Source organism: Melospiza melodia, unplaced genomic scaffold (genome assembly GCF_035770615.1).
Source record: "Melospiza melodia melodia isolate bMelMel2 unplaced genomic scaffold, bMelMel2.pri scaffold_178, whole genome shotgun sequence".
Classification (NCBI taxonomy): Eukaryota; Metazoa; Chordata; class Aves; order Passeriformes; family Passerellidae; genus Melospiza; species Melospiza melodia.
This window is the reverse complement of record NW_026948523.1, coordinates 54,275-78,686: the sequence shown is the minus strand read 5'-3', so window position 1 is coordinate 78,686 and position 24,412 is coordinate 54,275. Positions and strand designations below refer to the sequence as shown.

The following is a 24,412-nucleotide window of genomic DNA, read 5'->3' as shown; positions in this document are numbered from 1 at the left end:
TTGCTTTTATGGGGCCTAAGGGCCACATCTTGGCTACCCTCATTGCCAGAGCCAACTCAGACCCCCACCTCAGGGAGTCCTGACCCAGCACCCCACGTTCATCTCCTCTGTGGGTCACAGCCCTCTACTTATCTCTCAGACATCTGGGGATGCTGGTCCCTGTCAGGTGCAAAGAAAGGCCACCTCGTCACCTGGGAAGGTCCTGCTGGCACCGGGCTGGGGTCTCTCAGACAGCTGGATTAAAGAGAACCAAACATCAGTGCCTGACCTTGGCACCGCATCGGTCAAAACCCCACCATTCTGCTACTCACAGTGCTCCTAAGAAGGCCCGGCACCTCCTAACCCTGACCCTCTGCCACACATGGAATGCAGCTGCACCTGAAAGAAAGTTAGAACATATGTCAAACAACACCAGGATAACTCAAAAGCTGCGAACACCTTATGTCAATCTAGGAAGAGCAGCTAGAGCCCAAGTACAGCCCACGCCACAAATTCCAACTCCCCATGGTTTGTCCTACTGAAGCACGCCATGCAGCAGGGCAGAACAGCTCCGGCAAAAATACCTGCAGACACCCGTGACACAGAACGTGACAAACAGGGGGACATGAAACACGACACATCATGCTTGTGGTGAGGGTCTCGAGGGAAGAGGGCAAAAGGGACCCCAAAGACACACTAGGGAAGACGGCACACACCGGAGCTGTTCTGCACTGCCCACCTGAAAGCTGCCATCAAAAGTAGAGCCTCTCCCTTTAGCTGTCCTAAGAGGCACTTGGAGAAGAATGCTTTTCCCTTTGCTAATTTCTAAATCTGCCCCAAGAACTCCCAACCCACTATTCTCTCATCTCCAGGCCGTGGCCCTCAACTTATCTTTTGGATGATCGGCGATGTGGATCCACCTTGCACCTGAAATGCGTCTGCCTCGGAGGGCCTCGTGAGCACCTATGAGCCTCTTGGTCAGCTACAATAAAGAAAACCAAAACCAAAGTGTGAGTCCAGAGTTATGTGGGCCAAATCCCTGCAAGTCAGCTACTTGCCCTTTCCTGAGCGTGCCTGGCTCCCTCAGGCTCCACCTTCATCCTGATTTCAAGGCTGTGGCCTTCATTAGGGTTGGTACCTGGGTAAGAGAAAGGCAAAGTTAAATGGCATTGCTGTGAGTGCAGTGGATGACCTTGTGTGCTGCAAGACATGGGAATGCCTCTGCTAGGCTTCTGAACAGCCTTGTGTGGGAGGGCCCTCAAATAAACAAATAAACACCCTTTCTCACCCTGCTGCCTGCAAACCCCCTCCCAAGAACTCCTAACTGGATACCTGATCACCCTCCCTCTCCCAGTCACAATCCTGAATCACCTGAAGCCTCAATCTCAAACATCATCCTTGACACTGGGCAGATCTCTCTTGCGACACGATGAATCTTCTGAAAAATTGTTGTGCTTGAGAGCTGAGCAATAACAACCACTTCTCTCCGCTGCTCACCTTGGCTGCTGGTATCCAGATTGATTTCCTAAAAAGAAAGACAAAGAACAGTGCTGTAACACAGTCACCATACACACTTCTGCTGCAGAGACACACGGGGCCTCACCTGCTCGGGGCAATCCCCTCACCCGGGACGGGGCCCTCTGGCACAGATTTAATCCATCTCAACCTGAGGAAAAAATTAGGACAAGAGTCAAACAGTTGCAGGATAACTGAGGAGCTCCAGATATCCTGTGTCCATCTACAAATCCCACCTAGAGTCCAACTACACCCCACATTACACATTCCAAGTCCCCGGGCCCTCTCCTATCGCACCAGGCTGTGCGGCAGGGCAGAGCAGCTCCGGCACATACGTGTGCTGACACCCGTGACACAGGACAGACAGGACAGGACAGGACAGACAACGGGGACACAACAGGAACAGAAATCTCTTGGCAAGGAAAATGGCTGCAAGGACTGAGAGAATGCTAAGAGAGATGACTGAGTTCAAACTGACGGTCAGCTGATGAGGCTCAGAGAACCCTGGAGGAAGAAGATGCTAACTGAATGATTTATTCCAAGAACAGCAAAGATCGATGCCTAGGAATCCTATGGTCAGAATCCTCTGCCTGCCCTCACATTCTTACAAGTCCTAATCCACCATAATGGATCCAGGTGGGGCATAGCTGTCCAGACAGCTCAGAACAAGACCTGACAAGACACCTGACTGGATGCTTCCAAAGAGAGAAGAGAGTCTGATGCCTGTCTGAGCTCCCCAGTCAAAAGTTCTATGGCCTGGGTGCCAGGCCAAGGAATGCAGAGATCACAGATGCTAACAATGATGCCAAGGTTTCTGACAGGCCCCCCTAAGGTAAAAGACATGGGATACACAAACAACACATAATGCACAACAGACAAAGGACACGAGACACACCGGGACTGCTCTGCCCTGCACACCTCAGCACTGTGATCAAAAGTGAGACATGGCTATTATGGGGCCTAAGGGGCCACTTCATGAACACCCCCTACCTCCAAATTGGACTCAAAAACCCCTCCCAGTAGTTCCCAAACCAGCACCATGCCTTCATCCCCTCTGTGGGTCACAGCCCTCTACTTATCTCTCAGACATCAGGGGATGTCAGTCTGTGTCAGGTGCATAGAAAGGCCACCTCGTCACCTGGGAAGGTCCTGCTGGCACTGGGCTGGTGTCTCTCAGGTGTCAGCTACAATAAAGAAAACCAAAACCAAAGTGTGAGTCCAGAGTTATGTGGGCCAAATCCCACCAAGGCAGCTACTTGCTTTTTCCTGAGTATGCCTGGCTGCCTCAGGCTCCAGCTTCATCCTGATTCCAAGGCTGTGGCCTTCATTAGGGGTGGCACCTGGGTAAGAGAAAGGCAAAGTTAAATGGCATTGCTGTGAGTGCAGTGGCTGACCTTGTGTGCTGTATGGGAATGCCTCTGCTAGGCTTCTGAACAGCCTTGTGTGGGAGGGCCCTCAAATAAACAAATAAACACCCTTTCTCACCCTGCTGCCTGCAAACCTCCCCCCTTCCACAATAACTCCTAACTGGATACCTGATCACCCTCCCTCTCCCAGTCACAATCCTCAACTCATCAGAAGCCTGAGTCTCAAACATCATCTTGGACACTGGGCAGATCCCTCTGAAGACATGATGAATCTGCTGAGAATTTGTTGTGCTTGACACAGCTTGGAATTTCAGGGAGTCTCACTCCTCAATTTAACAAAAAAAAAAAAAAAAAAAACAAAAAAACCAAAAAACAAAACAAAACAAAACAAAAAAAAAAAACTAAATCAGAAAACAAAAATAAAAAACCCAAAACACCTAAATCCCCACAAAAAAATAAAAAAAAAATACAGAAACCACCAAAAAATCAAAGAAAGCAACGAAAACCAACCAAAAACCCCAAAAAGAAAACCTAAGAAACCAAAATTTCCACCAAAAAAAAAATCCAACAACAAAAAAAAAAAAAAAAACAGAGCAAAACCAAAAATTACAAAGGCACTTTACCACCCCTAAACACAAAACCCAAAATCACAAACCTAAACATTCCCTGTGTTCTATGCTGTTTTCTTCACAGAATCTTCCAAGCCTCTGTGCTTCAGATGCCCAGAAACACTTGCTGAAAACAAGCTGAGATGAGCTGAAAGAGCCTCTTCCCTGAAATGAGGAGAGCTCTTGCCCCAGCACATCCCAGAGAGGGTATGAAGCCCCTCAGCCACGGCTGGGGTTAATAACCCCTGATTGTGCCCCGCCTCTCGTTCCCATGGCACCCAGGAAAAGGGAGGGGGCAATCCCACCAAGCCCTCAGAGCAGCTGCAGCTGTTTGGCTCCTCTGACTCACATTCAAGGGCAGTAAAGGGCTTGTCATAGAAGAAAGTTCTTCAGAAGAATAGCAGTACTTTCTTTTTTGCAACAACTACCTGGAGCAGAAGAACAGAAAACTGGCAAGATATAAAACTTTGTGGTAAGGTTACATAGCTGGATAAATTGGGTAATTGAGTAATTTGCTGTTACCTTCTATAATTATTCTGTGTTTAACAAAAGCCATCTAATAAATTCACACCCAAAACTCCAGCAGCCCAGCTGGCCCTACCAAATCTCTATGTTTATGCATACAGTAAACAAAACCAAAATCCCAGTAATACCTATCAGAAGTCTGTGAAAGAAATCTATTGAAATTGATCCTACCTCAAATACAAAACAACCGATGCAAAGTTAGCTTCACTCAAAAAACAATTTACACAGAGCTAATAACACCAAGAAATAAAACAACACACCATATACCAGCAAAGAATATAATAGTGAAGAAAAAAGAAACCACTTTTTTTTTTTTTTAATTTAAACTAACTTCTTTTATTAGCTAGAACAAAAGCTTCCCAAATTCCTTACAACTTCTGAGTTTCCATCCAAGCAAAAAAGCAAAATTCGTGCACTTGTGCGTTCGATGCTCCTGTCAGATTCTCTGTTTCTCTCCACATCTTCTTACACTTTCAGTCTTCACGCTGTGCTGCCGTGATGAGTTTGACGGAAGAATTGGTAAACGTTAGGAGAGGATTTCCCTGCCTCCCTCCCCAAAGCTGGTTTCCTTAGTGCATTTCACTCAATCCCAGGCCGGCAACGATGCACGCTCACCTCAAGGCTCACAGCTGCTCGGCTAAATTCGGCTGTAATCGGCTAAACTCGGCCACTGTCATCTGCATTCGGCCAGACTCGACCCTTCGGCACAGCTCGGCTCGCTTCGGCCGAACTCGGAGCCGCTCAGTGCGCTCGGCGCGGCTCGGCTCGCTTCGGCCGAACTCGGAGCCGCTCTCTGCGCTCGGGCCACCTCGGCTCGCTTCGGCCGAACTCGGTACCGCTCTGTGCGCTCGGCGCGGCCCGGCTCGCTTCGGCCCAACTCGGAGCCGCTCTCTGCGCTCGGCGCGCCTCGGCTCGCCTCGCTTCGGCCGAACTCGGAGCCGCTCAGTGCGCTCGGTGCGGCTCGGCTCGCTTCGGCCGAACTCGGAGCCGCTCTCTGCGCTCGGCGCGGCTCGGCTCGCTTCGGCCGAACTCGGAGCCGCTCTCTGCGCTCGGCGCGGCCCGGCTCGCTTCGGCCGAACTCGGAGCCGCTCTCTGCGCGTTCGGCTGAGCTCGGCTCCCTGAGGGCGGGCAAGCGGCGGCGCCTCGCGTTAAACTCGCCCGGCTCGGGGCTCTCCTGCTGCCGCGTCCCGCGGGCGGCCCGGCCATCCCACGGACACGATCTGGAGCGCGGCGTGGCACAGGAGCTTATTAGGCTGTGACCGCACTCGCGCTAATTAGCGCGCACGAGAGCAGCGGGCTCGGTTCGGCTGAGCTCGGCTCGGTTCAGGCAGCCTCGCAAGCCTGGCCTCGGTTCGCTCGAGGCCGTCAGGTTCGGCCGGTCTCGCCTTGGTTCGGCTGAGCTCATTCCATTCGGCCGAAGGAGGCGTCGTTCGCTCGTGTTTTTATAAATATCTTTCTATATTGACTGTATAATTCTATATTTAGTTTTATACTTCTATAATACTTCCATTATTCCAAATAAAAACCCCGTCTCTAACCAAATATATAAAAAAACCCCTTCTTTTAAAGGATATTGAAATATTTTTTATTTATACTTTGTATAATTATACATTCATATTTTAATTTATCGTTTCTTTGGATGTATTACATTAATTATGATATATATATACAATTTTAAAATAGATTTAAATTAGTATTTAAATTATGTATAATATCTACTGCTACAACTAATTTTTTCTTATATTTTTAATTTTTATATTTATCTGTATGTATTTATTATATATTTCTAAACTTAGATTTCTACCTTTATATTATTTGTATTTATAATTTTTACAATCAAAACCCTGCCTATTGACCAATAAAGAAAACCTGCTTTATTTAAGTATTTTAAAAATATTTTCATGTTTATAATTTTCATATTTATAATTTGTTCAATATTAGATGAGAACACACCTGCTCCTGCACCGCAGTGGGGCTCCCTCTCCTGGGGACCTTGGGGTGCCCCAACGGCATCAGAGCCCAGAGTCTTCACCCCCTTCTCCTCTGTTTAGAAAGTACACTGGAACTTTTTTCTGGAAACAAAGACATTACCTAAATCCTCTCCCCGTGTCCTAGACAGATGGATATTCAGTTATTAGTTGGCTGGGCAGCAGTTTCTTAAATAGAATGATAATCAAGATGTGAACATTTCAGCTACAAGCAAATAGGCAAATCTGAACAAGGTACTGGTGGGCGACCACTGAAGTTATTTTGAAGGAATTTTTTAAACAATAAAATACTGATACCACAAAAATAAAGCAAAAAGCTAACTACTGGCTAAGAATGAAGGAAAAATTAACTTTTGACAGCAACAACATTCCAACCACACAGGCTTTTTCCCAATGTCATACCTTATAACTACCTCTCTTGGGAATTCTCATCACGTATCCCAAAAGGAATAAATACCTCAGAGCGTCCTAAAGCAAAAAGTAGCACACATGAGCTCCTCACACTCCCGGGAGGCCGGCACAGCGTGCACTGAGTCTGCAACAAATTCTGCTCACTGAGGGTCTGCAAACAAAGGTTCAACTGATGAACTGAACTGATTTTAAAGGGAGGTTTTCTAAGCACAGAAGCACAACAAAGAACAAGCAAAAACAATTCTTAAAAACAACCTGCAAGTTTTGTTTAGCATATATGCAACTGATTTCCACCCTGTGGCTTCTCACTTTGATTTGTCTGTAGGTTCAGGAAGATGACAATGCACACTCTGCCTTCCCTGAGCCCCCCACAGCAGCTGAGCACTGCTCCGTGTGCTCAGATCATCAGGAACTGGATTGCACGTGCCCGGATGGACTGGAACTGCTCTGCTGCAGATTCAGGAGACGATGGCACAGAGGGGCTGGCCGAGGCGTCGTCCCAATTCCATTTCTGTGTGACAAGAAGCGGTTTGTTCCCAACGGGTGCAACAATCCCCAGCTCGCTTCCATGGTGAGTACCGATGGCACACAAATGGCAGCCTGAGGAAATCGTATTCTGGGCTCTAAGTGCTTGGGACGGGGTCTGATTTTTTGTTTTGCATCTGTATGATGATTAGTACGACAGGGCCCTGATTGATGACATGGCAGCACAGAATTAAAAACTCCTCGACAGGATTACATCGACTTCTAGGAAAAGACAAAAGCCTAGGACCCTTCTGAAATCTATTTTTAATGCGAAGCACACGGATTGTCACTATGCTGCGCCTTCCAGCTTTTCAAAGCAGCTTACTTCTGAAGACCAGAAAACATTTATTTCTACAGAAACAATGGGCAACCCCCAGGCTAATCTCAGCACTACTGTTTAATAGGGGATCTGCCAGCATGCCAGTCCAGCTTCAAGTGTGCTTTATTTCAGTCTAACATCCCCTCAAAATTCTTCTCACATCTCCCAACACTGACATCTTATTTTCCCCTAAAGCTTCTCATCATTAGCAATTTCCAAGTAACATGGTATTTTTACAACATTCAAAAATGTCATGCTGGACTGTGCTAGAGAGTAATTTGCATATATAAGCTTAGCAAAGTTTGAATTGACTTGTCCAGAGAAAAAACCTACAAGTGAACACCTACACCTGCCTACAAAGAGCTAACAAGCCCCTGGCAGCTGCCAGCATCAAGGCACAGCGGATGTTTCTAATACAGGGTAAGGATAACAATATCACATTCTGTTCTCTCCAGCTTCTTTTCCCTGCAGTCATATTTTGCTGCTTATGATTTTTTTAGTCTCTGTATCTTCTTGGACAGCACCGAGCCCGACGACGAGGATATGAGAGTCTTTCCCTGTCGGACGGAGAGAACCAGGAAAACAGTTAAAATAAGAACAGGGCAGTTTGAAATTCATACTTGCAACGAGAAGCAGCGCCTAACAAACAGAACAAAAGTAAACAAAGCATGGTACCTCCCTGGGGACAGAAGACTTATAAACTCTCCAGAATTTACAATTCTAGTGACCATCCCCTTCAGGACAGCAGCCAAGTGTCCCATGGGGTGGTGCTGCACCAAAGAACCATCTGAGAGGTTCCAAAGAGTGAAATGCACAATATTTTGCAAAGACAAAAAATCTTGCAAAATAACAAAAATACAATAGATGTAAACTACAGGGTAAGAGTACAAGTGTTCACTTTAAGAGCTGGAACCATCCAGGTGAGCACCTGATAAATGGATCCTCACAGGAGTTTGAACCCTTCAGGACACAGAAGGGTTTTCCCCAGAAACTTCACAGACTGAGTTTTGATAGAAGTACACTTGCCAGACCCTCAGAAACGTCACCCATTCTCCAGGTGTCTGGAGAGAACTGCAAATGGCTCTCACGTAGTTTGAGCTAGTTGTGTAAGGTCTCAGGGTGAATTTCACCAGATGCAACCAAACTGGGCAACTCCCAGTGGGACAGAAGGAACACAAAGCTTGGGTAAGCAGAGCTGCAGCAAATACTGAGGAAACAAACATAACAGCGTAAAAAATAATAAACCATCCTTTTTTTTCCCTCTTGCTTTTGTTTTTTTCTTATTCAGATCAGCACAGCAATTAAAGAGAACGTGAAAAACTCACCATTACTGAACATTTCATCATCTGTAAGCTGAGCATCCTTAGCATAGAGGACTCCAAAGTTAAAATTCACCGATCCCTGGGAAATAAAACCAAATATCGTATGGTAAACAATCAAACAGCAGTCATAAAAATTTGTTTCCTCTAAGGACTATCTGGTATGTATGTATCTTTGCATTACACATTAGAACATACACTTTATACCATCTCCTAATAGGTAATAATTTACCTTTGAACTTTGTTAGTATAGCATGAATTTTTAACTTAAACTGGTGATCTATTATTATTAAGTTGGTGCTTAAAGTTATTTCTGCTGTCACGTTCAAAAAAACATGAATTTTTTTTACTGGAATGAGCAATTGATTTCAAAGTCATCAAAAGCCCACCAAAACACAAAGCTGGGTTCACTGGACGGGTCTGTGAGCTAGAAGTAGTTAGGCTTGTACTTCCCTCTTGCTCTTCCAGAACCAATAAATCCTGTCAACAAAACCAGGATCTTTAGCCCGCTGCTGTGAAAGATTCTACAAGGATGATGGTTTGATTTGTGTTTAGAAGTTTTGATTTGAAATGGCCAGTCCAATGGATAAAGACAGTTTAGGTAGTATTACATTGCTATTATTATTATTTCTATTATTATTTTTACTATTACTACTGCTATTGTTATCATCTGCTACTGGAAGAAACAAACCAGTAGTACCTATACTTAATTACTTTTATTTCCAGGAAATAATAAAGAAAAAGAACCAAACCAAAAAAAGTCACTTCCTACCTTTTATATCAAGGGATGAAAAATTTCTCTTGGGCTCTTCTCCAATTTATCAAGACTCATAGCAATGAAAGGCAAACAAAACAGCGCTTTATAGAAGGCCAAGTGCACGTTTCAAGGCTGAACCACCAACTGATTGCAGTGACAGCAGTTACAACATGAATCCTTCCTAGAGCCTCTGTGAAATGGAATGTTCTGTGGAACTGCCGTTTCTTTCCCAAAATACTAACTTCCAACACTTCCTAAACGTATTTTGTATTTTAAAACCACAGAAGTTAGTGAGACTCTGTGCGGAGATCAGGTTTAAATTTATTTCCTTCCAAAGCACAGAGCTCTGTTCCATCACCCTTCCCTTTGGCTCTACACTGAATTATGGTGAGCATTTGAGGACTGCTCAATAATCGATTCTATTTCTCTCTTTTTCTAGTTCTCTCTATTCCTAAATCATTCAAGACAAGTCAAATGAAAAATGACAAGTTCAGCATCAGAGTCACACTTTTTCCCTTTGTCTGCTCAAGAACAGGCTCTAAATCCACTTATTGCTGCCTTCAACGATTCAGACTTGCAAAACCATTCTTACATGTTTTACAGCTTTATCATACAACCCACAGAACGCAAGCTCTGAATTACAGGAAAAGGTACACAGGCAAATATCTAAAGGGATCACTTATTTGTAAATACATACCTTGATAGAGAGCGCACTGAGAACCTTTCTGTGGGACTCTAAGGGACGCATGCTTTCTGAGCACCCTGTAAACAAGAAAAGCTACGATATATTACAGGACATCCCCACTTTTTCTACATATTCAAATAGAATTTTTAATAAAAACAGTTCAGTTACAAAAGAAGGAAGAAAACCAAGCTAATTTTACTCAGCTGTATTTACTGCCGATTTAGAGAAAAATGCCGGGCCGCGTCGGCCGTTGCGTCACACGCCGCGCCGGCAGCAGGGCCTGCCGGGAGTTGGAGTCTCGGGCTGGCAGCCACTCACGTGCCGCGTCAGCCGCTGCGTCACACGCCGCGCCGGCAACAGGGCCTGCCGGGAGTTGTAGTCTCGGGCTGACAGCCACGGCTCCGTCCCCCGCCACCGGGAGCTGCAGTCCCTCCTGGGCATCAAACGGGTCCTTCGCCCCAGGGCGGGGAAGGACCTGAGGCAGCACCGCTCCTCCCGGATGCCCTCTCTTTTTTCCTCCAACTCTTTTTACTTTTTTCACTCTGTTTTTTTTTTCACCACTTCCCTTCCCCCTTGCTCTCCTGCTTCCTTTCATTTCCTTTCCTTTCCTTCCCTTCCCTTTGCCTTTCTTCTATTTCTGATCTTGGTTTACCTTTCCACCTTCAGAATAAAAAAGCAGCAGTAGAAACTTTCAGGCTACCCGGGAGTAAAAATAAAACTCCAAAACGAAAATGCTTTAAAGAAAACGATTTATTCCCTGGGAGCCTGAAATTTTCTACTGCTGCATGTGACACAGAGCTTTTATTCCTTCTTATAGATAGTTGATATTTTATATATATTTATAGTTTATGTTGATGCATTATATTAATAACTACATATAATAGGCACCTTATTCAAAAAATATACGGGAATTATTTTTTAAATTATTTACCATATCTACTGCTACAACTTATTTTTCCTTATATTTCTAATTTTTATATAAATCTTTAATGTGTTTATGATATATTTCTATACTTATATTTCTACCTTTATATTATTTGTATTTGTAATTTTTACACTAAAACCCCTGCTTTGGCAAAGAAAAAACAAAACCATCCATTATTTTAAACTACCTAAATTTTTTTTATATTTATATTTATCATAATATACAACAAATGATAGATATAAGTAGATAGATATATCACACCCGCATTTATATCTATTTTATATCCATTTCCTATAATATTTTTCATAAAATATATGCAGTATTACGTGTATTATATATTGTATCAATTTATGTTATTTTACATTTACAATTTATTAATAAGTTTTTATAGATCTGCATATAGTTGCAATACATTTATATATTTGTATTTTTGCTTGGCTTGTATTTACATTTATATTCTCTATTCATATATCTATAAACATACACAATACTCTATTAAAATTAGAGTAACTTATTGTAACATATAATGACTTATGTTACATGTTAAATTTTAAAAATTGACCGAATATATAAAAATAAAATTGGCTCATTCCCATTGCTACACATCTATTTCTTTTGTTTCACTATAGTTAGAGTCATAATTGCATATTTAAAATCCAATTCCTAAATGAAATGACAAAACAAACAGCATCAAATTCTCACCAATATCTTCCAAAAACATCAAGATACCTCCAACAGCCAAACAAGTGTCAGCGAAAAAACCAAGAACACTCTTTTCAATAACAATTCTCATCACGACAGAAAAATGGAACCAAAATAAAAGAAAATCCTATAGAAACACACACAGCAAATTACAAAAAGTACTAAAAAAAAGTCAAACCAATCTACTCAACTCAAGCCAGTGCCGCTCACCCTGAACGACATTACTAAAAAAGAAAAAACCAACAAAATTCTACCTCTACGCTAACTTAACGAATAAACAATCCTCTGTAAAAGTAACTTTAAAACCTGAACTAATTAACAAAATGGAAAAACATCTTAACCACTAAAAACTAAGAAATTAACTACCCAAATAAATAAATAGTTTTAAAAACCACCATATAAATACCCATGTTCCCAAAATAAACCCTGATAAACAATACTCAAAAAAATTAAAAGACAACAACAACAACAACAAAAAAAAAGAAAATAAAGAAACCAACAAGAATAATACCAAAAACCAGATAAACTTAAAACTGCAACAAAAAAATTATTCCCAACTGAATAAACCCATAGTGCCTCAAGCTATCAAAATAAAAATACCACCTAGAAACAAACACAAAGACTAAAGACAAACGTAACCATAAACAATGTCCCCCAAATTACCCGTAACCATAAAACATACACTACAATCAAATAAACCAACCAAATAAAAGCCCTGGAAGACGATAAACACACATGCAATTATAAAGATTAAAAACCCGCTGCTATGAACGACACGACGCTACCTCAAGCCCTCCAAAACAAACACTACAGACTCACGCTAATAAAAGCCACCACAACAGAATTAAAATCCGAACCGCTGCTTCACGCTATGACCCGTAAAAATCATTGCACGCCCTTCTAAACATAATACCCCGGGAAAAAAAAAAAAACTCCGACTACAAAACTCAATCCAAAACAAACCTTTATCATCCCTACCGGCACCGAGAACCGTACCACTCAGGAAGAACACCGTAACCCTTAGCGTACACCCGCTGCAAACCGAACACAGCGATGCAATCAACGCCTCCAAAGCGCCTCCGAGCCACGGCACCGCCGAACTATGAGCGGCCGAACCCCGCGCTCGCTGCCGGCCCCGGACGGAGCGCGGCTCCCGGCAGGAAAGCGGCTCCTGCGGCGGCCGCTCCGGCACGCGGGGCCGGCGCCGTCCCGGGGAGCCCCGCCCGCTGCCCCTGCCCGGCGGGGCCGGTACCGGGCCCGGGGCTACCGGCGGCGCCCGAGCCCCGCGCCTGGAGCGGACGGAGCGGCCAGCACCGCCCGGGCCGGTGCAGCAGCGCCCGCGCCGCCTCTGCCGCCCTTGGCCGGCCCGGCCTGGCTCCGCTCGGCTCCGCATGGCTCGCACCGGCGCGGCTCCGCCACTGCCGCCCTGGCCACGCCAAAACCCCGTGCGCCCCGGCAGCTGCTCGGGCCGTGCCAGCAGCACTCCCGAGCGGGAACGTTCCGGGCCGGGAACGTTCCGGGCCGGGAACGTTCCGGGCCGGGCCGCGGGCACGAGGAGCGCCCTCCAATGCAGCGGCACAGCCCCATTGCAGCCCTGCAAACGCTGCCGGAGCTGCGGCTTCCCGCAAGCCAACCCCGAAACCTACGCCGCAGGCGGGGCTCACCTCACTTCAACAAGGGCAAAGAAATGTGTTCTCCCCTCCAATTTCACCCCCTAGGAGAGCAGAAAAGAAGGGGTGCTCCTCAAATGAAAGCCTTCGACTGATGGGAAAGGGCGATTTCAAACCCTTGAAAAGGAGGGACACCAGGGCTGCCCCCTCCATTTAAACCCTAGGGTGATGAAAATGGGGTGGGCTGCCTTCAAATCAAACCCATAATACCACAAGAATACTTTTCCCATTCCCCTTAAAATAGAACGCAGGGATTCCCTGTCACCCCCGGGATACCCCTAACAGCCTGGAAAAGGCAGCTTTTCCTGCAATCAACACCCTTAAAACCACAAGTGAAGAGGGATCCCCTCAGTTCAAACACAGACAATAAGAGAAGAGGAGCTGCTTCCTTCTCCGTAATTCCTTTTGTCTTCATAAGCTCCACTTTTGTTCCTGGGGAACCGGGGAGGGACTGGCAAGATGAAATTGCAAAGGGGAAGGAGAAAAGTCCCCGCTCCAAACCCACACGGGCTCACCTGTTCGGCTGCTGCTCCCCGCCACAAAGATTCATCCCTCGGCACCTCCTTTAAGCGATGCTCCACGTACCCAAGCGCGGATCCAGGCGTTTCCCCGACCCTGTGGGAAGCTCCCGCAGTCCTTCCATGAGACAGCGCCGGGAGCGCCCCATAAACCCCTTCACTCAGCAGCTCCATGCAAAAGGGAGCTGAGGCAAAGCCTCGCCCCGGCAGGAGCCGGCCCCTCATCATCCTCACACTCACACCTGGGCTGCTCTGAGCCCCCATCATCCTCACACTCGCACCTGGGTTGCTCCGAGCCCCCCATCATATATTTTTCATATTTATATTTGCATGTATATTTAGAATTTATATTACTGTATAATAAAAATTATATTATATATTGCATCTCTTTATGTTACTTACATAGATTTCTATTTCTATTTCTATTCATAGTTTGGTATTATATCTTTATATCTCTATATATTTATTATATATTTCTGTATGTCGGTTTACATTTCTATAGTACTTACATTATTTAAAATAAAACCTCTGCCTCTAATGAAATAAAAAGCAAAGACACCCCTTTCTTTAAAACACATTTAAAATTTTAAAAATAATTTTGTTTGTCATAATTCTATTCACATCTATATTTGTAATTTCCATTTGTTATATTTATAGGTATTATATATATTGGAGAGAATACCTTTTTATATAATAATAGATATATTCTTTTGACACAATAGATTTCTTTTACTTATATCTATATATATTAAATATTTATTGATATTGACATATATATGATATATTTGGATTTCTAGTTTTATATTTTTTATGAAATCTCCAGCCTATACCCCAATAAAAGCCAAACAATCCCCAATTTATTTAAACTATATTTAAACATAAATCCTGTCACAGCTGCATTGCACAGCAGTGCCCCAAGCTAATCTGACACTTGTTCATCTCCTGGACCTGAATCTGAACCCGCTCACCTTGATCGCACCTGGCAGAACCATTTTCGTACCTTTTCTGGCATATCTTGTTTTTGGTTTTTTTTGTCTTGAGTTTTTGTGGCCTTTATTGCCACTCTTTCTTGCCTTGTTTCTTGGGGCTTTTACTCCCTTTTTCCTTGATTTTTTTCTGGCATTTCTTGGAGTTTTTTCTTTGTTTCTTCTTGCCCATTTTGGTGTTTTTTCTGGTTTTTCCTTGCCCCTTGGGATTTTTTTTTTCTGTTTATTTTTTTTTCTGGGTTTTTCTTTGCCATTTTGGTTTTTTTTTTTTTTTTCCTGGATTTTTCTTCCCCATCTTAGTATTTTGTTCTGATTTTATTTCTTGCCCATCTTGGGGTTTTTCCCTGGTCAGTTTCAGGGGATTTTTCTTGCCCATCTTGGGTTCTTTTCTGGTTTTTTTTTCTGGGTTTTTCTTAGGGTTTTTGTCCGTATTTTTTTTTTTCTGGGATTTTTCTCGCCCATCTCGGGGTTCTATTGTGGGCTTTTCCTTGCCCATCTTGGGGTTTTCTTCTGCTTTGTTTTCTTACCCATTTTGTTGTTGTTGTTGTTTGGGATTTTTGGTTGTTTGGTTTTGGGGTTATTTTTCCTGTTTTTTTTTTTTTTTCCTGAGGTATTTCTGGGATTTTTCTTACCCATCTTGGGGTTTTTTTCGGGGGGGGGGCGGTTTTCTCGCCCATCTCGAGGTTTTTTCTGTGGGTTTGTTTTTTGTTGCATTTTCTTTCTTTTCTTTTTCTTTTTTTACCCCCTAGGTTACTCCGTGCCCTCCTGGTTTTTTCTTTACGGCCGTATTTACGACAGTCGCGCTTTACGGCACCTTTTACGACAGTCGCGCTTTACGGCCGTATTTACGACAGTCGCGCTTTACGGCACCTTTTACGACAGTCGCGCTTTACGGCACCTTTTACGACAGTCGCGCTTTACGGCCGTATTTACGACAGTCGCGCTTTACGGCCGTATTTACGGCAGTCGCGCTTTACGGCCGTATTTACGACAGTCGCGCTTTACGGCCGTATTTACGGCAGTCGCGCTTTACGGCCGTATTTACGACAGTCGCGCTTTACGGCCGTATTTACGACAGTCGCGATTTACGGCCGTATTTACGACAGTCGCGCTTTAGGGCCGTATTTACGACAGTCGCGATTTACGGCCGTATTTACGACAGTCGCGATTTACGGCACCTTTTACGACAGTCGCGCTTTACGGCACCTTTTACGACAGTCGCGATTTACGGCCGTATTTACGACAGTCGCGCTTTACGGCCGTATTTACGGCAGTCGCGCTTTACGGCCGTATTTACGACAGTCGCGCTTTACGGCCGTATTTTCGACAGCCGCGCTTTACGGCACCTTTTACGACAGTCGCGCTTTACGGCCGTATTTACGGCAGTCGCGCTTTACGGCCGTATTTACGGCAGTCGCGCTTTACGGCCGTATTTACGGCAGTCGCGCTTTACGGCCGTATTTACGACAGTCGCGCTTTACGGCCGTATTTACGGCAGTCGCGCTTTACGGCCGTATTTACGGCAGTCGCGCTTTACGGCACCTTTTACGACAGTCGCGATTTACGGCCGTATTTACGACAGTCGCGCTTTACGGCACCTTTTACGACAGTCGCGATTTACGGCCGTATTTACGACAGTCGCGCTTTACGGCCGTATTTACGGCAGTCGCGCTTTACGGCCGTATTTACGGCAGTCGCGCTTTACGGCCGTATTTACGACAGTCGCGCTTTACGGCCGTATTTACGGCAGTCGCGCTTTACGGCCGTATTTACGGCAGTCGCGCTTTACGGCCGTATTTACGACAGCCGCGCTTTACGGCACCTTTTGCGACAGTCGCGCTTTACGGCACCTTTTGCGACAGTCGCGCTTTACGGCACCTTTTGCGACAGTCGCGCTTCACAGCAGTCTTTGCGACAGCTTTGCTTTACGGCACCCTTTACGACAGTCGCGCTTTACGGCAGTCTTTACGACAGTCGCGCTTTACGGTACCTTTTACGACAGTCGCGCTTTACGGCACCTTTTATGACAGTCGCGCTTTACGGCACTCTTTACGACAGTCGCGCTTTACGGCACCTTTTACGACAGTCGCGCTTTACGGCACCTTTTACGACAGTTTTTTCTTGCCCATCTTGGCGTTTTTTCTGTTTTTTTTTCTTGCCAGTCTTGGGGGGTTATTTCCAGATTGCTTCTTGCCCATCTTGGGGGATTTTTTCTGAGTTTTTTCCTGGATTGCTCTTGCCCATCCTTGGGTTTTTTTCCAGTTTTTTTTTCTGTTTTTTTTTTTTTTCTTGGTTTTTTAAGGTTTTTCTCTGGGCTATCTTGTTTTTTTTTCCTGGGAGTTTTCTCGCCCATCTTGGGGTTTTTTCCTTGGTTTTCTGTGGGTGTTTTCTGGGTTTTTTCTTGCCCATCTTGGGGTTTTTTTTCTTGTTTTTTTCCCTGTTTTTTTTTTTCCTGGTTTTCCCGGGGTTTTTTCTGGTCCATTTAGCATTTTTTTTCTGGGATTCTTCTTGCCGATCTTGGTGTTTTTTCTGGTTTTTCCTTGCCCCCTTGGGTTTTTTTTTTCAGGTTTTTTTTTTTTTTTTTTCCTGGGTTTTTCTTTTCTGGATTTTTTCTTCCCCATCTTGGTTTTTTGTTGTGATTTTTTTTCTTACCCATCTTGGGATTTTTCTCTGGTCTGTTTTCAGGGATTTTTCTTGCCCCTCTTGGTTTTTTTCTGTGTTTTTTTTTTCCTCTGCCTTTCTTACGTATTTTTCTGTTTTTTTGTTTTTTTTTTTTTTTTCTGGGCTTTTTCATGCCCATCTTGAGGTTTTCTTCTGCGTTTTTTTCTTGCCCTTGATGTTGTTTTATGGGTATTTTTGGTTTTGTCTTTATTTTGTTTTTTTCCTGTTTTTTTTTCTGTGGTATTTCTGGGATTTTTCTTGCCCATCTTGGATTTTTCGGGGGGGGGGGGGGGGGTTTCCTCGCCCATCCCGAGGTTTTTTTCTGTGGGTTTTTTTTTTGGTTTTTTTTTCTTTTGTTTTTCTTTTTCCTAGGTTTCTCCTTGCCCTTCTAGTTTTTGGGTTTTTTTGTCTGTCTTTCTTTCTTTCTTTCTTTCTTTCTCTCTCTCTCTCTCTCTTTCTCTCTCTGCATTTCTAATCTTGGTTTTCCTTTCTAGCTTTAGAATAAAAAAGCAGCAGTAGTAACTTTCAGGCTACCTGGGAGTAAAAAAAACTCTTAAACGAAAATGATCTAAAGAAAACTATTCATTCCCTGGGAGCCTGAAATTTTCTACTGCTGCACTTGACAGAGAGCTTTTATCCCTTCTTATCGATAGTTGATATTTTATACTTTATACAGCGCCCCCTGCCGTCTGCACCGGCGCACTGCAGGCACAGCACTTCGCCGTCATTCAGTTCTGTTTAAACTCGGCTGAATGCGGCTTGGTTCGGCTCTTGGTCTAAACTCGTTTCAGTTCAGCTCTTCGGCTAAATTCGGTCGTATTCGGCACGTTGTCTAAATGCGGCTCAAGTCGGCTACAGTCTGCTATCGGTTCCAGTCGTCTATCATCGGCTCTTCGTGTAAACTCGGCTATTTCCGGCTGCACTGGGCTCTTCGGTTCAAGTTGGCTGTTTCCGGCCACGCTCGGCTCTTCGGTTCAAGTTGGCTGTTTCCGGCCACGCTCGGCTCTTCGGTTCAAGTAGGCTGTTTCCGGCCACGCTCGGCTCTTCGGTTCAAGTAGGCTGTTTCTGGCCACACTCGGCTCTTCGGAACAATTCAGCCCGGCTCGGCTGCCTCAGGGCAGGAAAGTGGACGCGAGAGGACCCCAGCACAGCGAGGCATTTACCCAGATGCCTGTAACAAACCCGCCAAAATACGCTTGCCCGCGGCGCCCCTGAGCCCACAGCATGTCTTGAGTACACATGAAACGCCACAAAAAAATCCGTCGGGGCCGCAATGACGTCGGTATTCCGTGCAGGCAGTCCAGCTACACCCACCCAGTCCTCCACTTCCCCGCCCTTTTCGCCGCCATCTTGAGAAGGTCAACCAAAACTCCGTGACATCAGCCACGCGCCACTCCCAAGCTGGCGGCCTCTCGGTGCACGGCTGCAGTACCACGCTCTGCCCACAAGGCGGCAGCACTGCCGCCCGCCCCAGCCGGGGGCGCAGCGCGCCTCGGGGCTGCAGAAGCGAAGGCGGCAATAAAGAACAGGGGCGACCCCTGCCGAAAACTGCTCTGAAATAAATGCCCCAAAACAACCGGGAAGAGGGAAAAAAAACCATCTGCCTCTAATCTAATAGGATAAAAGACAAAACAAAAACACTACACAAGAAAAAAAAAAAAAAAAAAAAAACACAAAAAGACATCAATTTATTTTAAAAATATTTAAGTTTTTTTTAAATATTTTTTCATATTAACATTCACATTTCTATTTACAATGTATATTGATGTACACTGTCCATTTATACATTTCTTTTTATAAATACATTTCTATTCCATATTGCATATATCCCTAAAACTTAAACGTATTTTTGTATTTTTATACATATTTTTACATAGTAAGTATATATTTCTGTTACGATTTTTACTTCTGTAACACTTGGATGATTTAAAATAAAACCTTTACCTCCATCCAAATTAAAGCCAAAAAGAACCCCTTTTTTCTAAAGTGTATTTAAATATTTTTTAAAATTCTATTTTTCAGGTCCATATTCACATGTACATTTAAAATGTATACTTATGTATACTGTTATTTGTATTCTTCATTACATCTCTTCCTGTTATTTGTGTTTCTTTGTATTTTGTGTTTATATATATTTATATCTTGTTTGTATATCTCAATATTTAGAAATATATGACAATAATATCTACACTCATATTATTTAAAATAAAAACCCTGCCTCTAACACAATACGACTAAAAAAGACCCCAACCCTTTATTTTAAACAAAATTTAAATAGGTTTTATCCTAATGTTCAATTTTTATATTCATATTTGTATTTATAATGTATATTTAATGTATATTGCTTACTTACACATTTATCTTTACCAATGTCAATTTAAAACTAAATTTATATTCTATATTAGATCTGATGCGAGTAGTTTTTCATAATTTTTATATCTTTTTATTCATATTTTTTTATATTTGATTAAATATTTCTGCGTCAAAATTTCTACTTCTGGAATTTTTACTACGGCAGCAGGCCATGCGGCAGGGCAGAACAGCTCCAGCACAAATGTGTGCACACACCCGTGACACAGAACGTGACAAACAGGGGGACATGAAACACGACACATCATGCTTGTGCTGAGGGGATTGAGGTGGGAAGGCAAAAGGGACCCAAAAGACACACTAGGGAACATGGCACACCGGACAACACGACACAGACCAGAGCTGTTCTGCACTGCCCGCCTGAAAGCTGCCATCAAAAGCAGAGCCTCTCCCTTTAGCCGTCCTAAGAGGCCCTTGCAGAAGATTGCTTTTCCCACTGCCAATTTTTAAATCTGCCCCAGGGATTCCCAACCTGCTACTCGCCCATCTCCAGGCCGTGGCCCTCAACTTATCTTTTGGATGATCGGGGATGTGCATCCACGTTGCACCTGAAATCAGTCTGCCTCGGAGGGCCCCGTGATCACCTGTTAGTCTCTGGTCAGCTACAATAAAGAAAACCAAAACCAAAGTGTGAGTCAAGAGTTATGTGGGCCAAATCCCAGGCAGTCAGCTACTTCCCCTTTCCTGAGTGTGCCTGGCTCCCTCAGGCTCCAGCTTCATCCTGATTCCAAGGCTGTGGCCTTCATTAGGGGTGGCACCTGGGTTAGAGAAAGGCAAAGTTAAATGGCATTCCTGTGAGTGCACTGGATGACCTTGTGTGCTCTAAGACATGGCAATGCCTCTGCTAGGCTTCTGAACAGCCTTGTGTGGGGGGGCCCTCAAATAAACACCCTTACTCACCCTGCTGCCTGCAAACCCCCCCCCAGTAACTCCTAACTGGATACCTGCTCACCCTCCCTCTCCCAGTCACAATCCCCAACTCACCTGAAGCCTCAATCTCAAACATCATCCTTGACACTGGGAAGATCCCTCTTGGGACACAATGAATCTGCTGAAAAATTGTTGTGCTTGAGAGCTGAGCAATAACAACCACTTCTCTCCGCTGCTCACCTTGGCTGCTGGTATCCAGATTGACTTCCTAAAAGAAAGACAAAGAACAGTGCTGTAACACAGTCACCATACACACTTCTGCTGCAGAGACAAATGGGGCCTCACCTGCTTGGGGCAATCCCCTCACCTGGGATGGGGCCCTCTGGCACAGATTTAATCCATCTCAATCTGAAAAGAAAGTTAGGACAAGAGTCAAACTGTTGCAGGATAACTGATGAGCTCCAGATATGATGAGTCCATCTACAAATCCCATCTAGAGTCCAACTACACCCCACATTACACATTCCAGGTCCCCGGGCCCTCTCCTATTGCAGCTGGCTATGCGGCAGGGCAGAGCAGCCCCGTCCCAAATGCGTGCAGACACCCGTGACACAGGACACACAAGACATGACAAACACCGGGGACACAACAGGAACAGAAATCTCTTAGCAAGGAAAATGGCTGCAAGGACTGAGAGAACGCAAAAGAAGAAGAGTTGAAGATGATGGCGAGCTGATGAGGCTCAGAGAACCCTGGAGGAAGAAGATGCAAACGGAATGATTTATTCCAAAAACTGCAAAGATGGATGCTCGAGAATCCTACAGTCAGAATCCTCTCCCTAACATCACATCCTTACAAGTCCCAGTCTGCTATAATGGATCATTGCACAGCATGGCTGTCCGTACAGCTCAGAACAAGACCTGACAAGACATCTGACTGGATGCTTCTAAAGAGAGATGCATTTCTGATGCCTGTGTGAGCTCCCCAGTCAAAAGTTCTATGGCACGGGTGCCAGGGCGAGGAACACTGAGATCACGGATACTAGGAAAGGTTTCTGAGAGGCTCCTCACAGGGCTAAGATAAGAGACATGAGATATCCAGACAACACACAATACACAAAAGACAAGTGACACGAGACACACCGGGACTGCTCTGCCCTGCTGCGCACCTCAGCACTGTGATCAAAAGGGAGACTTTGCTTTTATAGGGCCTAAGGGGCAACATCTTGGCTACCCTCATTGCCAGAGCCAACTCAGACCCCCAACTCAGGGAGTCCTGACCCAGCACCCCACGTTCATCCCCTCTGTGGGTCACAGCCCTCTACTTATCTCTCAGACATCTGGGGATGCTGGTCCCTGTCAGGTGTGAAGGAAGGCCACCTCGTCACCTGGGAAGGTCCTGCTGGCACCGGGCTGGGGTCTCTCAGACAGCTGGATTAAAGAGAACCAAACATCAGTGCCTGACCTTGGCACCGCATCGGTCAAAACCCCACCACTCTGCTACTCACAGTGCTCCTAAGAAGGCCCGGCACCTCCTAACCCTGACCCTCTGCATGCACACCTGAAAGAAAGTTAGAACATATGTCAAACACCTCCACAATAACTCACAAGCTTCAAACGCCCTATGTCAATCTAGGAACAGCATCTAGAGCCCAAGTACAGCCCACGCCACAAATTCCAACTCCCCATGGTTTGTCCTACTGAAGCACGCCATGCGGCAGGGCAGAACAGCTCCGGCAAAAATACCTGCAGACACCCGTGACACAGAACGTGACAAACAGGGGGACATGAAACACGACACATCATGCTTGTGGTGAGGGCCTCGAGGGGAAAAGGCAAAAGGGATCCCAAAGACACACCAGGGAACACGACACACACCAGAGCTGTTCTGCACTGCCCGCCTGAAAGCTGCCATCAAAAGCAGAGCCTCTCCCTTCAGCTGTCCTAAGAGGCCCTTGCAGAAGAGATTGCTTTCCCCTCTGCTCATTTGTAAATCTGTCCCAGGGATTCCCAACCTGCTACTCCGCCATCTCCAGGCCGTGGCCCCCGACTTATCTTTTGGATGATCAGTCATGAGAATCCACGCTGCACCTGAAATGAGTCTGCCTTGGAGGGCCTCGTGATGGCCTGTGAGCCTCTCGGTCAGCTGCAATAAAGAAAACCAAACCCAAAGTATGAGTCCAGAGTTATGTGGGCCAAATCCCTGCAAGTCAGCTACTTGCCCTTTCCTGAGCGTGCCTGGCTCCCTCAGGCTCCAGCTTCATCCTGATTCCAAGGCTGTGGCCTTCATTAGGGGTGGCACCTGGGTTAGAGAAAGGCAAAGTTAAATGGCATTCCTGTGAGTGCACTGGATGACCTTGTGTGCTCTAAGACATGGCAATGCCTCTGCTAGGCTTCTGAACAGCCTTGTGGGGGGGGGGCCTCAAATAAACACCCTTACTCACCCTGCTGCCTGCAAAACCCCCCCAATAACTCCTAACTGGATACCTGCTCACCCTCCCTCTCCCAGTCACAATCCCCAACTCACCTGAAGCCTCAATCTCAAACATCATCCTTGACACTGGGAAGATCCCTCTTGGGACACAATGAATCTGCTGAAAAATTTTTGTGCTTGAGAGCTGAGCAATAACAACCACTTCTCTCCGCTGCTCACCTTGGCTGCTGGTATCCAGATTGATTTCCTAAAAGAAAGACAAAGAACAGTGCTGTAACACAGTCACCATACACACTTCTGCTGCAGAGACAAATGGGGCCTCACCTGCTTGGGGCAATCCCCTCACCTGGGATGGGGCCCTCTGGCACAGATTTAATCCATCTCAATCTGAAAAGAAAGTTAGGACAAGAGTCAAACAGTTGCAGGATAGCTGAGGAGCTCCAGATATCCTGTGTCCATCTACAAATCCCACCTAGAGTCCAACTACACCCCACATTACACATTCCAAGTCCCTGGGACTTCTCCTATCGCACCAGGCTGTGCGGCAGGGCAGAGCAGCTCCGGCACATACGTGTGCTGACACCCGTGACACAGGACAGACAGGACAGGACAGGACAAACACTGGGGACACAACAGGAACAGAAATCTCTTAGCAAGGAAAATGGCTGCAAGGACTGAGAGAACGCAAAAGAAGAAGAGTTGAAGCTGACGGTCAGCTGATGAGGCTCAGAGAACCCTGGAGGAAGAAGATGCAAACGGAATGATTTATTCCAAAAACTGCAAAGATGGTGGCTCGGGAATCCTACAGTCAGAATCCTCTCCCTAACCTCACAACCTTACAAGTCCTAGTCTGCTATAATGGATCATTGCGCAGCATGGCTGTCCATACAGCTCAGAACAAGACATGACAAGACATCTGACTGGACGCTTCTAAAGAGAGATGCATTTCTGATGCCTGTGTGAGCTCCCCAGTCAAAAGTTCCATGGCATGGGTGCCAGGGCGAGGAACACTGAGATCACGGATGCTAGGAAAGGTTTCTGAGAGGCTCCTCACAGGGCTAAGATAAGAGACATGAGATATCCAGACAACACACAATACACAAAAGACAAGTGACACGAGACACACCGGGACTGCTCTGCCCTGCTGCGCACCTCAGCACTGTGATCAAAAGGGAGACGTTGCTTTTATGGGGCCTAAGGGCCACATCTTGGCTACCCTCATTGCCAGAGCCAACTCAGACCCCCACCTCAGGGAGTCCTGACCCAGCACCCCACGTTC

The 24,412-nt window shown here is 45.3% G+C and overlaps 1 long non-coding RNA gene across 2 annotated transcripts; it reads right to left on the bottom strand.

The window, feature by feature from the left end:
- Positions 1-5,720: 5,720 nt before the first annotated feature.
- On the bottom strand, positions 5,721-10,253 carry LOC134433301 (uncharacterized). Of its 2 annotated transcripts, XR_010031538.1 has the most exons (4): positions 10,011-10,253; positions 9,329-9,503; positions 8,563-8,638; positions 5,721-7,794 (listed from the first exon to the last, which is right to left on the bottom strand). It is a non-coding gene; the product is annotated as an uncharacterized LOC134433301 (long non-coding RNA). The 2 variants fall into 2 exon arrangements; XR_010031537.1 differs by having other exon boundaries at positions 9,329-10,253.
- Positions 10,254-24,412: the final 14,159 nt, after the last annotated feature.